The 13768-nt window shown below is 40.9% G+C and overlaps 1 long non-coding RNA gene across 1 annotated transcript; it reads left to right on the top strand.

The window, feature by feature from the left end:
* The first annotated feature begins 6346 nt into the window (after positions 1-6346).
* LOC134443931 (uncharacterized) lies at positions 6347-8315 on the top strand. The gene is made up of 4 exons (XR_010033785.1): positions 6347-6583; positions 6696-6777; positions 7868-7959; positions 8226-8315. It is a non-coding gene; the product is annotated as an uncharacterized LOC134443931 (long non-coding RNA).
* The last annotated feature ends 5453 nt before the right edge of the window (positions 8316-13768 follow it).

Below are 13768 nucleotides of genomic sequence, written 5' to 3'. Positions count from 1 at the left end.
ATACCACCCCTTATGGGTACCCGATTGCATATGTCCGCTCAGTATATCAATAAATATTATACATATAATACTGCACACACAGACACTTAGAATGCACATGTCCGCTCAGTATATAAATTAATATGATACATATAATACCACCCCTTATGGGTACTCAAATGCACATGTCTCCTCAGTATCAATAAATATTATACATGTAATGCTAAGGAAGATAATGCACCCCCCCCCCCCCAACACACACACACACACAACACACACACACACACACACAACACACACACACACACACACACACACACACACACACACACACACACACACACACACACACACACACACACACACACACACACACACACACAGTGTCACCCTGTGTTGCTTACTCTAGTGTCTCCAGTTTACAGTTTGGATGACAAAGAGTAGTTAGAGTAAAACCTGCCCCCCCAACACACACACACACAATTACAATACAAAAATACAATACAATTACAATAAAGCCTGCTACAATGTTGTTAATTTATTCCCTCAAGATGTACAACAGACAGTACACCTAAAATATATCAATACAAACAACACATATGTCTTGATCAAAAGTCTCTGCAACAGCCACCTTAACCCTTTGGCGACGATGATAAAGATTCTATTTTGTGGAGCTGCATGAAGACCTTCCATAAAATTCAGTTCAGAGTTTCTAAGTTGTGTTACATACATCAAATGTGTTCTACATACCATTGTAATCAGGAGAACCAGGGCTACAAAATGATATACATTTCAGCATATAGTTTTCATTCATTAATGAAATATCTTGACAAAGATCAGTTGGTACTTGTACAAAAATCCGTTAAAAAAAGGAAAATTCCAGACATAAATCCTTTTTTTGACATATTTCTGTACTAGATAGACAAAAATATAGAGTGTATCAAATGATCAGAATTTTGTGTGCTACATAAAGATATTAAGTTTATGTGGCTAGGACATACTGTTCAAAATGATACATTTAGTTATGGGTGCAAAAAAAACAGTTATATTAATTTAGAATGCTGCGAGAATTATTTTACTGACATTCACATTACCACAAGAAAGGACTAGCTATGCACTAGAAGTGAATACAAAATTGCAACAAAATCTGGTGCAATAAACCATTTCTTTATTGCTTCCTGTTTGTAAAAAAATATTTGATATTATTTGGATTGAAACAGGACAATGGATATATTGGACAATTGGATGAATACAGATGACCCCCCCCCACCCCCCACCCCCTTTTTGTTGTTGTTGTTGTTGTTGTTGTTGTTGTTGTTGTTGTTGTTGTTGTTAATAACAATGGAAAAACAATGCATAGATTGCTTCATAGAAATATGTACATTTATAAATAGATATTCATAGATAAATAACACTGAAATTAATAAATAAAATAATAATAGTGACAATCTGCTCTCCCCAAACAGAACACATTTACAAGAAACACACTGTCTCACAATTCCTTGTGATAGTCTTGGCTGTGCCAAAGTGCTGTACAGTGTAAATGGGTAGATGACGTGGCGTGTAAATTTTGCTGTCACAGGCTCTTAAAATTAAGTAAATTCATGCTTTCAAAATTGTCAATGCTTTAAATGATTAAACTAATATCGTTGTTGTGAAAAAGTAATGTGTAATAAATCCAGAGCTTAAATAAGTATACTTAATTTTGAGTCAAATGTCACATTTGTCCTATGGTGTGACTGAGGCAAACCTTGTTCTCCATATTAACCCTATCCAGACCGGGCTTTTTTGGCATTCCTGGGACCGGGGGGGGGGCTCTTTTGGCCCCCACCTCATAACTTAGGAACCGAATGTCGTATGACCACCAAACTCGGAGGAGATGATCGTCAGCCCAAAATCTATGATTGACATCAGTTTGGTGTCATTATTGGGTATTATGACGTCATTATGACGTCACTTCCTGGTTTTATTGCCCAAAATGTCACCGTGATGTATTTTCCATCTAACTTGGGTAATGCACATCAATTGTAGTTATTATGTGCATCAGACCACTTCAAATGTAGACAAGGGTTTCTGATGCTAATGAAAATGTAAAAAAATATGAAAAATTGTGTGACAAAATCACGTCGTAGATGGCAAAGCGGCTTCAGTTTCGTATAACATAGCCGCAAGCATTCAGCCCTCAACAACAGGATATATTATTACCAAATTTGCAGGCCATGATCTACATAAGACACACAAGCAATGAGAAATAAAAAGAAGAAATAAAATTGAGCTGAAATTTGCATTGGGAAAGGTAAAAGTAGGTATTTGATGATGTCATCAAATTAGCATAAATTAGCATAAATTAGCAACATTTTATAATAATTAATTTAGCAAATATTATATTTGGTTAAGTTATGCTAATGTAATGGAATAGCTATACAATAAGTAGTACGCAATAAGGAGGGTACACTGATGAGACTCAGATCAGTGATTTTCTGTCAGACGTACCTGTCAGAAAACCGTTGCCATGGCAACAACAAAAATGATAAACCTAATCTTTTGGTATCACACTGAAGCCAACTTCAATTTAGGAAAAGTCACAAAGTTTCCTAGTCATAGCTTAAGTAATTCAGGAGTTATACGATGTCAAAGTTGGTGCGGGCACTTTTAGCCCTTTAAGAAGCCAATGGCAAGGGTGGATTTTAGATGTTTCTCTCAGAGTTCTTCAGTTAATCAATTTAAAAGTTAATCACTTTGCTACCACAAGATGTATTAGTTTTGTAGTCCTTTGGTGTGACAGCCATAAAATACATTTTGACAATAGTGTATATTTTTCATCTTTTATATTTTCTTATGTAGATGTATGAAAATGCATCTTACTAAAGGTGAAATTGTATTTCTGTTGGCAGCGACATGGCTTTAAATTAACTCAAAAGCTCAAAAGTCCTATGGTGTGATGGTAAAAGTCCTATGGTGTGACACTTTGGAGTATCACACCAAAGGACAAACAGGTCACACCAATGGACTAGATATTTGAGAAATAGCTTTTAAAACAACTGGTAGTACATATTGTTTTTGTTTTGTTGTTTGACTAGATAAATATTGTGTATTCAAATTACTTATTCCTTTATTGGCCTTTGGAATGTATACTTTGATGCATTGTTGATGAATATTTGCTATTGATTTTAGATACTATCAAATGATATAAAATGTCATTAATGGTGCTTTGAAACCATAAAATATAACGGTAACAGTGAAGGAAAGATCAGTGAGAGAGTATGTAGAGGAGTGTAGATGAATAAAGTATGCTGTGGAGAGCTCAATATACAGCATACATGTGCTGTCCAGCTTGAGATACTGTACCATACAGGCACTGGCCACTACACACTACAGGTTCAATGGTGTGACAGTCATAGCATACCTACAAAAGTGTGATGGTCATGCCAAGGTCACACTTCAGTATGAGTCTTGTGAGCTCTGCAGGTTACATTCAATGACCACAAGAGTTACGATAGGCTGATAATCGACGATTCAAAGACTTATAAGTGTAAAGTGTAGGTCCATATTGACTACAACATTATATTATGATCAAAAGACAAAATAATCATGTTGATATATTTGTTTCTGGCTCAGTTTTGCATTTCTGTCCTTTAGCGTGACATGAATGTCCTACGGTGTGACATGTTTTAAACGCTCAAATGTTTGTTTGAGCTAAACAATATTTTTCACAAACAATGAATATTGCATTTGGGAAGAACAAAGTATCGTCCCTGAAAAGTTAGGATCAATTCGGACAATTATGAACATTTAAAAGAAAGATATCCCTGTTGTTCCTGAAATGTTTCTAATAATCTGACATGTAATGGGGGAAAAGTACTTCAATGGTAATTTCTCATTAAATTAAGACTTTAAAAAATTGCAATAAATATGAAGAGTGTAACAATGTTCATAAAACTCCATCGTCACACCAAAGGACATATTTTCAGCAAATTGCTTTAGCAACGTAACTAAATAATCAATGATTAGACCAACATTGTGTCCACTTGGATATTTTTAAAGAGTAATTGCTGCACCACGTACACATATACCTTTTTTCCCTCATAAACAATGTTTAGTGAAAAAAATGTTTATTTGCTGCCTATCCGTCATCTACCCACATACACTTTACATTGAGGTGCATCACAGAAAGAATATACTTTGTATTCCTTCTTGGTCCTCGCATAGCACACTTTACAATTACGCTTGGTAGTGCTAAATTTTGGTAGGTGCACAGTGTGAAAAGCTCCTTGCTCCCTCTTTGGAGGCTTGAACACATCACCGTGTCATAGGCCAAACCATTTTCAGACACTTTATGACCAGCTCTTTTCCCAATATACACATTAAAATCGTATGAATACCCGTTGGCACTGTCTGCCAAAACCCACAATTTGATTCCCCACTTTACTGGTTTGTTTGGCATAAATTGTCGAATTCCAGAGCGATGCTTAGACTTTACCATGCGTTCATCAACAGCAACCTGCTGAAATGGCTGATAAAGACTCATGCACCGGTCTTTGATGTGGGCCATGAAGGTGGAGATTTTGGACAGCATCTCTGAGTCACTTTCAGCAGGGTCTACGATATGGACCATAGCCATCAAGGCCTTGTATCGGTCGCGTGTCATAAAAGAACGTCCCCACAGACCATGATACAGCTCTTTTTGCTCCAGTAACGACTGGTAGGGCTGACGTCTACTAATCCCATGTACAATAAAAGTCCTGCCAGCTTGTAGAGCTCCTCTGCTGTGGTATCTACCCACTCGCCATGCTTGTTGGCATATGTTGGCTTATGCAGCACAGCACCCCAACCATATGCATTGGTATGCTGTGCAATCTGTGTCATGACCTCCACTGTAAAAAACAACTTTAAAAAATCAAGAGCGTAGCTCATTGCACCCCTGAGGAGTGTTGCAGGCAGGTGTAAGCCTGGTGGTCTTAGGGGTGTGAATGGTGGTAGCTGGTTTGGTGTGTCTGGTGTGTTGTAATAGTTGGTACCAGGCTGTTGTGACCCAACTCCTCCTGGAAGCTGATGCCCGTGCTCTGCCTCCCCCTCCTCCTCCGCCTCCGCCTCCTCCTCCTCCTCAGCCTCCTCCACTTGGTCCGCCCACTCGTCCTCTACCCGTATCGGGCAGCTGACCTGAGTTCGGTGATGCAGGCCTCTAGGTCATCTGATGGTTCCGGATGAAAGCTAGAAGAGAAGCAGAGAACAACACTGGTGATCATACAATCATAAAAAAAACAACTGTTAGCTCACTCAGACAGCACACAATACTTTTCAGCACATTGTGTTGGCCCCATATAACACATGCAACAAAACAGATTTTCAGGATAAAACTTGCACAATGATTCACATAAGACTAGAGGCCTAAGTTACATAATCATAATGTATAGGCTAAATTAGACAAAGTAAGCATAAACATTGTTAATTCATGGAGTGTGCATTAGATGCTTCCAGTAAAGTGGCCTTTTTTCCTCCTCATAAATTTAGATTGGTAGCCTATAGTCATGCATATGAAAAATATATCGTCATAGCTTGGACCTCTTGAACAGACGAGCAGAAAATCCTACTATTTCCTGACAGATTGAATGAATGAATAGCTACAGTAGACCAGCTCATTTTTTCCCTCTAATAGAAATTAATGCTCGATCAAAACCTATGCCCTTTTCAAACATCATTTTATATTAGCAGAGGCAACCCTACTAACAATTTTTAGTTCTAAGAAGGTTCCTGGAACACAAGCCCTTGGTTCCAGTTTAGTTCTGGGTACGTCCCCAGAGAGTCATGTTTGGTTATTTTTCCGTTCTCACTTGGTTGGCAGGAAAGTTTAATTTTCGTTGCTAGAATGTTATATGTGAAGTTCCCATTCCGTTCCCTTATTGTTCTCTCACCGTCACTTTATTCCTGTTCATGTCATGTTTGTTCCCTTGCCATTCCCATATGGTTCCCTTAACCTTGTTGGTTGCATATTTGGTTCCTTAGACATGCTCCTGATGTTCCCCCAACCTTGTTTATTATTGTGAATGTGTTTTGGTCCTGCCCCACTATCTCTCACCATAGTTGAGGTACCCTCCCTTATCAAAAAATCCTTTAGGATTTTCTGTTTTTCCTATAGGATTCTGAAAATCCAATAGGATTCATCTAAAATCCAATAGGATTTTTGTTTTTACCCTTAAGATTCTATAGGTCTACGAAAATCCTATAGGATTTATATACATTCCAATAGGATTTTCATTGTCTCCTATAAGATTAGAAAATCCTATAGGATTTACAAGATTCCACAGCTAAGCGAGCGCAGCTAAGTTTGAAATGATTTTGGTTGTCAAGGGAAACAAACGCAGACGTTGCAGTCGCATATTCAACCGTTTTCAGGTAGCTATTGGACTAGAGATGTAACTCGGGCTTGATTAAAAAAAAGAACAAAAACGTTTAATTAACTTGCCGAAATGTTTGCCTGTAATACTGTCACTTCAAGGACCTCTTCAACGCGTTTACTAATCGATATCCGACTTCTGAAGTGCCGCCGTAACTTTACCGTTAGCAAGTTTGCTAACGTGTGAAACGTAGCCTACCCAGCAAGCAGGTGAGTTTTTATTTGGATTTATATTGTATGGTTTGCAATATCACATTGTATGTTGGTCGTGTGTTTATAGTCTGACAACGTTGCAGTCTAAAATGTAGGTCTATTTCTGCAGTAACGTCCTCAAGTTTCCTGCTGGAGTTGGGGCTGTCAAACCATTCAAGTGGCCCATGATGACTGACTGAAAGGACATTACGGTAAGTTTATCATGATAATCTATTCTTTGTCAAACTTGCTATGCACCACTGCAAGCACACATCACAGCCTTTACCACCTCAGTGTTATCTCCCCATTTTCCCACTGGACATTTGAAGTGAGCAGTGTTGGGCAGTAATGCATTACAAAAGTAATTAATTGTTGTAATGCATTACTTTTTGCTGTAATGCAAACAGCAATGTAAGGCATTACAGGGCAAAATCTGGCATTTTTCTTACTTACCATGCTAAATAACTGAAGTTACAACACATTACAATGTCCTGGATTTTAGTGGGATTTATTCAGTGTGGTGGGTCAGAAAGAGGCTATTCCTGAACCTGGTAGTTTAGTCTACATGCTGCCAAAAACACCTCCTGGATGGGAGGTGAAAAGGTCATGACTCATGAGCTTGATTTACACTGTGATAAATTTCCATATTCCAGATCCATATTTAGGCCAACAGTTCTTTTGGGGAAAGTAACTAAAGTAATGCAAAAGTAGTGCAATGCCTTACATGTCAAATATGGTAATAGTGAAGTGTAAGGGATTATTTTGAAAAGACAGTAACATGTAATCAGTAATGCATTACTGTTTTGAGTAACTTGCCCAACACTGGAAGTAAGATAAAATGATAATGGCCTGGCATCCATAGTAGCCCTCAACTTTTAAGTGCTATGCCACGGGTGCATGTCTATATGTTCCCACAGAGTGGTCCCCACTAAGACTTAACATTCATTTTTAGGCCCATTGGTCTCACAGCCCATTGGTCCCGCAGCTTATACCTGCTGGCCCATGTTCCCACATTTCTAAGAATTTATTCAAATTTAGGCCCTATGTCCCATGGCGGGAGGAAGGGCATGTTCTCTTAGTTTACTCGGAAATGTGGCTACAAGAAGTTCTTGAACATAGAGCATATTTGAATACTTTCTTTACAATGTGGGGAAATGGGAGCAGCGAGAATAAGCTCTGGGACCGCTGACCCCAGATGCCACGCCATTATCATTTTATAATGTAAGTTATATCACTTTTAATATAAGTGCAACTCCTGAGTTCATATTGCCTTCACTGAATGGGTCCCTCTTGTTTTCACAGTGAATTCACTACAAGTCAAAATCAGATAAACAAACAGGAACATCAGCCTTCTTGGTGCCAGATGGAAATACTTGAGAATAGCAAGAAAAACGGTAAGTCTAAAACTACACATAAGATCATAATTAAGTTAAATGTGACCTGGTGGCATTATTGCATGACTGCTTAACATTCAGAAATGATTGCTATACTGTCACTCATCATCTAGAATACATCTTGGAGTTAAAACTTAAGAGTCTATGGGCTTTAAGAAAGAAAAAAAAAGAGTGAATGAGGTAATCACAACTCTGCCAAGAGTATGTTTTGGTGTTCATTAAAATTAGTGTAACTATTCTCTTCCTGTGCTTTGGTTTTGTTTTAGGTTCAAGTAGGCCCGACAACAGAGATCACAGACAACCACAAGAAGTGACCCCAGGAGGGGGACAGACCATATGTTGGCAGTTTTTGGAAGGCAGGTCCTAGCCATGCACTCATATAGCGGAAAACCACCAGTAAAATTCAACAAAAAAAACCTCATAAGTGAGTACCTTTTTACTACAATACCTTGCTTACATAAACAGCAAAGTTCTCAGACAAGGAATAGTTTTTATACAGTACATCCAGCAAGTACTGTCAGCACTTCACTTTTTCCACACATTGTTATGTTACAGCCTTATTCACAATGGATTCAATTCCTTTCTCAGCTTGCCTTTCTTTTACTCAAAATTGTACACACAACACCCCATTAGACAAAAAAAAATTATGTGCAAAAGTACAAACAGGTAGCTTTTCCCATGACACTCAAAACATGTGAATTACTTAGCCTACGGGATGCACTGTAAATGTCTGACAATGTCACAAGATTTCCATCCATGCTACACTCATTGTTTTCAACAACACAAAAAACCCTCTCCCGCACATGCCACAGATTCTCAATAGGGTTTTAAAGTCTGTTCAGTAGGCCTATGTATTTTCTCATGTCTTAATTTTCCATGTGTTGGTCTGCTCTGTATGTTTGTTTGTTTTTCAGACTACTTCACAAACAAATTTGATGTGGACACTTCAATGATCAAGCAAGCAATGGCATAGGACTGTTCAGATGAGGCAAAAATGACACCCACACAATGATCAAATGATGAAATAATAAATATATTTCGCATATGACCATTTCATTTGCTGTGTTGTTTTTTTGCTTTATGTTTATGTGAACTATGTTTTAAAATCCTATTATAATAAATCCCACAGAATACAAATCCTATAGGAATAGAAATCCTGTAAGAATAAATCCTATAGGAATTTAAATCCTATAAGAATAAATCCTATAGGAATAGAAATCCTATAAGAATAAATCCTATAGGAATATAAATCCTATAGGAATTATCCCATCAGAATCCTATTGGATTTCTATCAGATTTTGGAACAAATAATCCTATAGGAACATTGAAATCCTAAAGGAATCCTGTAGTCAAGTCAAGTAGGTTTTATTGTCAATTTCTTTACATGCACTGGTCATACAAAGAATTTGAAATTACATTTCTTGCTTTCCCATACAGACATAGACTAATTAAGGTAAGGACATAGACAGTGTAGACATAGACAGTACTTATACATGGACTTAAGACAGTATGGACATAGACAGTGCTCATACAGACATTTAAAGTGCAAGACTGGACAACAGAAGACTTGTAGAGGACATACATTAAGAGGTATTTGTTGTGTTTTTGTGCTTTTCCTAAAAAGAGTCCTTTATAGCGTTCTGACATGGTAATAGTAGCATTTTGAAGAAAATAAATATAAAAAGGTCTGTCAAGTACACCAGCAGCAGTGTGTGTGTGTGTGTGTGTGTGTGTGTGTGTGTGTGTGTGTGTGTTTGTATGTGTTTAGTGCAGGTAGAAGGTGCGGTGTGCGTCTTGTGTGTGTGTTCGTGTGTCTGTGTGTGTGTGTGTGTGTGTGTGTGTGTGTGTGTGTGTGTGTGTGTGTGTGTGTGTGTGTGTGTGTGTGTGTGTGTGTGTGTGTGTGTGTGTGTGTGTGTCAGTGTGTGTATGTTTGGGTTTAGTGCAGAAAGTGCAGTGTGCTTGTGTGTGTGTGTGTGTGTGTGTGTGTGTGTGTGTGTGTGTGTGTGTGTGTGTGTGTGTGTGTGTGTGTGTGTGTGCATGTTTTGAGTTAGTGCAGGTTGAAAGTTCAGACACAAGTATAGTAGTGCAGGTGGAATGTTCAGTCGCAGATATGGTGGTGGGGGTGAGGCGGGGGGGTTGTCAGTGGCCTTGCTGGCTAGAGGCTGACAGTGGAGGGGGGGGGGGGGGGTGGCAGTGGCCTTGCTGGCTAGAGGCTGACAGTGGAGGGAGAGTGGGTTGAGTGTTCAGCATCTTGATCGCTTGGTGCATTGTGCTGCTCGCCAGCCGGGTGGTACGGGAACGGAGGCGCCTGTACCTCTTTCCAGAGGGCAGGAGGCTGAACAGTTTGTGTGCAGGGTGGCTTGTGTCTTTGATGATCATCAGTGCTTTCCGGGTGAGGCGTGTGGTGTAAATGTCCTGCAGGGAGGGGAGTGGTACTCCAATGATCTTCTTCGCTGTGTTCACAACACGCTGGAGTGTCTTCCTGTTTTTCTCCGTGCAGCTTCCTCCCCACACTGTGATGCAGTTGGACACGACGCTCTCTATGGTTCCTCTGTAGAATGTTGTCATGATGGAGGGTGTAGCACTTGCCTTCTTTAGTTTGCGCAGGAAGTAGAGACGCTGATGGGCCTTCTTCGCCAGTGATGTAGTGTTGGTGGTCCAAGAGAGGTCGTCGCTGATGTGCACTCCAAGGAACTTGGTGCTGCTCACTCTCTCCACAGCATCGCCGTCGATGGTCAGTGGTGGCAGTTGTTTTTGGACCCTTTGGAAGTTGACAACAATCTCCTTGGTCTTGTTGACATTCAGCAGGAGGTTGTTGTCTTTGCACCATCTGGCCAGCAGGTCTACTTCTTCTCTGTAGTGAGTCTCATCGCCCTTGGTGATGAGGCCCACCAGTGTTGTATCATCCGCAAACTTCACTAGATGGTTAGTGCTGTGGGTCGTTGTGCAGTCGTGTGTCAGCAGCGTGAACAGCAGGGGGCTGAGAACACAACCTTGCGGAGCCCCCGTGCTCAGGGTCAGGGTGCTCGAGGTGTTGTTCCCTACCCGTACTGCTTGTGGTCTTTGCATCAGGAAGTCCAGCAGCCAGTTGCAGAGGGAGGTGCTGAAACCTAGTTTGTCCAGTTTTCTGATGAGTTGTTGTGGTATTATGGTATTGAATGCTGAACTGAAGTCAATGAACAGCATTCTCACATATGAGTCTTTATTGTCCAAGTGGGTGAGGGCTGGATGGAGGGCAGAGCAAATTGCATCCGTAGGATTCTGCCTTCTGGATTCCAATAGGATTCCTGTAGGATTTTGGTTCCAAAATCTGATAGAGATCCTACAGGATTTACCTTACTGGATTCCTTAAGGATTTTTTGATAAGGGCTGATCATGGTAATTAAGCACCTCCCATCCTCCACCATGACTGAAACACCCTGCGCCTGGCATCAGCCTGCCACACTGCTCTCTTAAGATAATGTTTAAAGTTGCTGAAAATATGTATAATGTCTATATTTTATATATCAGTCTATGCTGTACTGTACCACAATGTGAGAGAAATATCAGCTGAGCATGTATGAACACAATCTAGTGGGGATTAATACCAAATGTTTTCCTTAATGAAGTTTAAAATATAACCATACCATCTACATCAAGTGCACAATGGAGCAAGCAATGTAACATGTGCTGTTACTGACTAGCTCACAAAGCAAGGCACAAGATGTAGCTAACAAATGCCATAAGCCAAAAGCGCCTTTAGCTTGCTTGCAAACATCAAGTGCACAATGGAGCAAGCAATGTAACATGTGCTGTTACTGACTAGCTCACAAAGCAAGGCACAAGATGTAGCTAACAAATGTCATAAGCCAAAAGCGCCTTTAGCTTGCTTGCATAGCAGGTACCCTACTAACAATTTTTAGTTCTACGAAGGTTCCTGGAACACAAGCCCTTGGTTCCAGTTTAGTTCTGGGTACGTCCCCAGAGAGTCATTTTTGGTTATTTTTCCATTCTCACTTGGTTGGCAGGAAAGTTTAATTTTCGTTCCTAGAATGTTATATGTGTAGTTCCCATTCCGTTCCCTTATTGTTCTCTCACCGTCACTTTATTCCTGTTCATGTCATGTTTGTTCCTTTGCCGTTCCCATATGGTTCCCTTAACATTGTTGGTTGCATATTTGGTTCCTTAAACATGCTCCTGATGTTCCCCCAACCTTGTTTATTATTGTGAATGTGTTTTGGTCCTGCCCCACTATCTCTCACCATAGTTGAGGTACCCTAATCATGGTACTTAAGGACCTCCCATCCTCCACCATCACTGAAACACCCTGCGCCTGGCATGAGATTGACACACTGCTGTCTTAGAATGATGATTAAAGTTGCTGAAAACATGTATGATGTCTATATTTTATACATCAATATATGCCTCTGTAACAGCTGCCAAAACGACCTACTACAACGACAAGATCAGTAACACTACAGACCCACGTAAGTTGTTTTCTACATTCAAGTCACTGCTCAACCCTCCCCCCCCTCCTGCGCCCTCAGACCTGAAACCAGACAACTTTGCCACCTTCTTCACGGAAAAGACGGCAAATATTAGCAAGCAATTCTGTGAGCCGACCTCCCGCCCAGAAGACACCCCCGTGGGAAACACGCCGACTCCTGCAACACTTAAAGAATTCACTCTGCTCTCTGAAGAAGACGTTTCCAAACTCATCACAAGAAGCCGTCCCACTACCTGCCTACTGGACCCAGTGCCCACGAACCTTCTTCAAGACATTGCCCAAACAGTGGTCCCAGCAATCACATCCATCATGAACTCCTCACTCTCCTCCGGCACTGTCCCCTCCGCCTTCAAACAAGCAAGGGTGACACCACTACTGAAGAAGCCTACACTGAACCCTGCTCATGTCGAAAACTACAGACCTGTCTCACTGCTTCCCTTCCTATCCAAGACGCTAGAAAGGGCAGTTGCAAAGCAGGTCACCCACTTCCTAAACCAGAACGGATTACTGGACCCAAAACAATCTGGTTTCAGAAGCGGACATTCAACTGAAACTGCGTTACTCTCAGTGACTGAAGCTCTAAGGACTGCAAGAACGGAAGGACTATCCTCGGTCCTCATCCTACTAGACCTGTCTGCAGCCTTTGACACAGTCAACCACAAGATCCTCCTGAGGATACTCACAGCCATGGGAATCACAGGCATTGTCCACTCATGGTTCAACTCCTACCTCTCTGGACGCACCTTCAGTGTGTCATGGCAAGGGAAACTGTCTACGACTCACACCCTCTCCACAGGCGTACCCCAAGGATCAGTGCTGGGACCCCTTCTGTTTGCAATATACACCTCCTCCCTGGGACGTGTCATTCAAACACATGGGTTCTCCTACCACTGCTATGCTGATGACACCCAGATGTACCTGTCGTTCCGTCCAGATGACACCACGGTTTCGGAACGCATCTCTGCCTGCCTCACCGATTTGTCAAGATGGATGAAGGACCACCACCTACAGCTGAACCTGGCCAAGACAGAGCTCCTGGTGATCCCAGCTAAAGAGTCGCTCAGTCACAACATCAACCTCAAGATAAGCTCCACCATCGTGACCCCAAACAAAGTCGCCAAAAACCTTGGCGTCATGATTGATGATGAGCTGTCATGCTCCAAATACATCGACTCAGTCACCCGGACCTGTCGATTCCAGATGTCCAACGTACGGAATATCAGACCTGTGCTGAAACAATATTCTACACAACGACTGGTGCAGGCCACTGTCCTGTCCCGCGTTGACTACTGCAACTCACTCATGACAGGCCTACCTGCTTGT

Source organism: Engraulis encrasicolus, unplaced genomic scaffold (genome assembly GCF_034702125.1).
Source record: "Engraulis encrasicolus isolate BLACKSEA-1 unplaced genomic scaffold, IST_EnEncr_1.0 scaffold_39_np1212, whole genome shotgun sequence".
In the NCBI taxonomy this organism is placed as follows: domain Eukaryota; kingdom Metazoa; phylum Chordata; class Actinopteri; order Clupeiformes; family Engraulidae; genus Engraulis; species Engraulis encrasicolus.
Note: the sequence above shows the minus strand (reverse complement) of the source record. Positions and strands in the feature narration are given on the sequence as shown.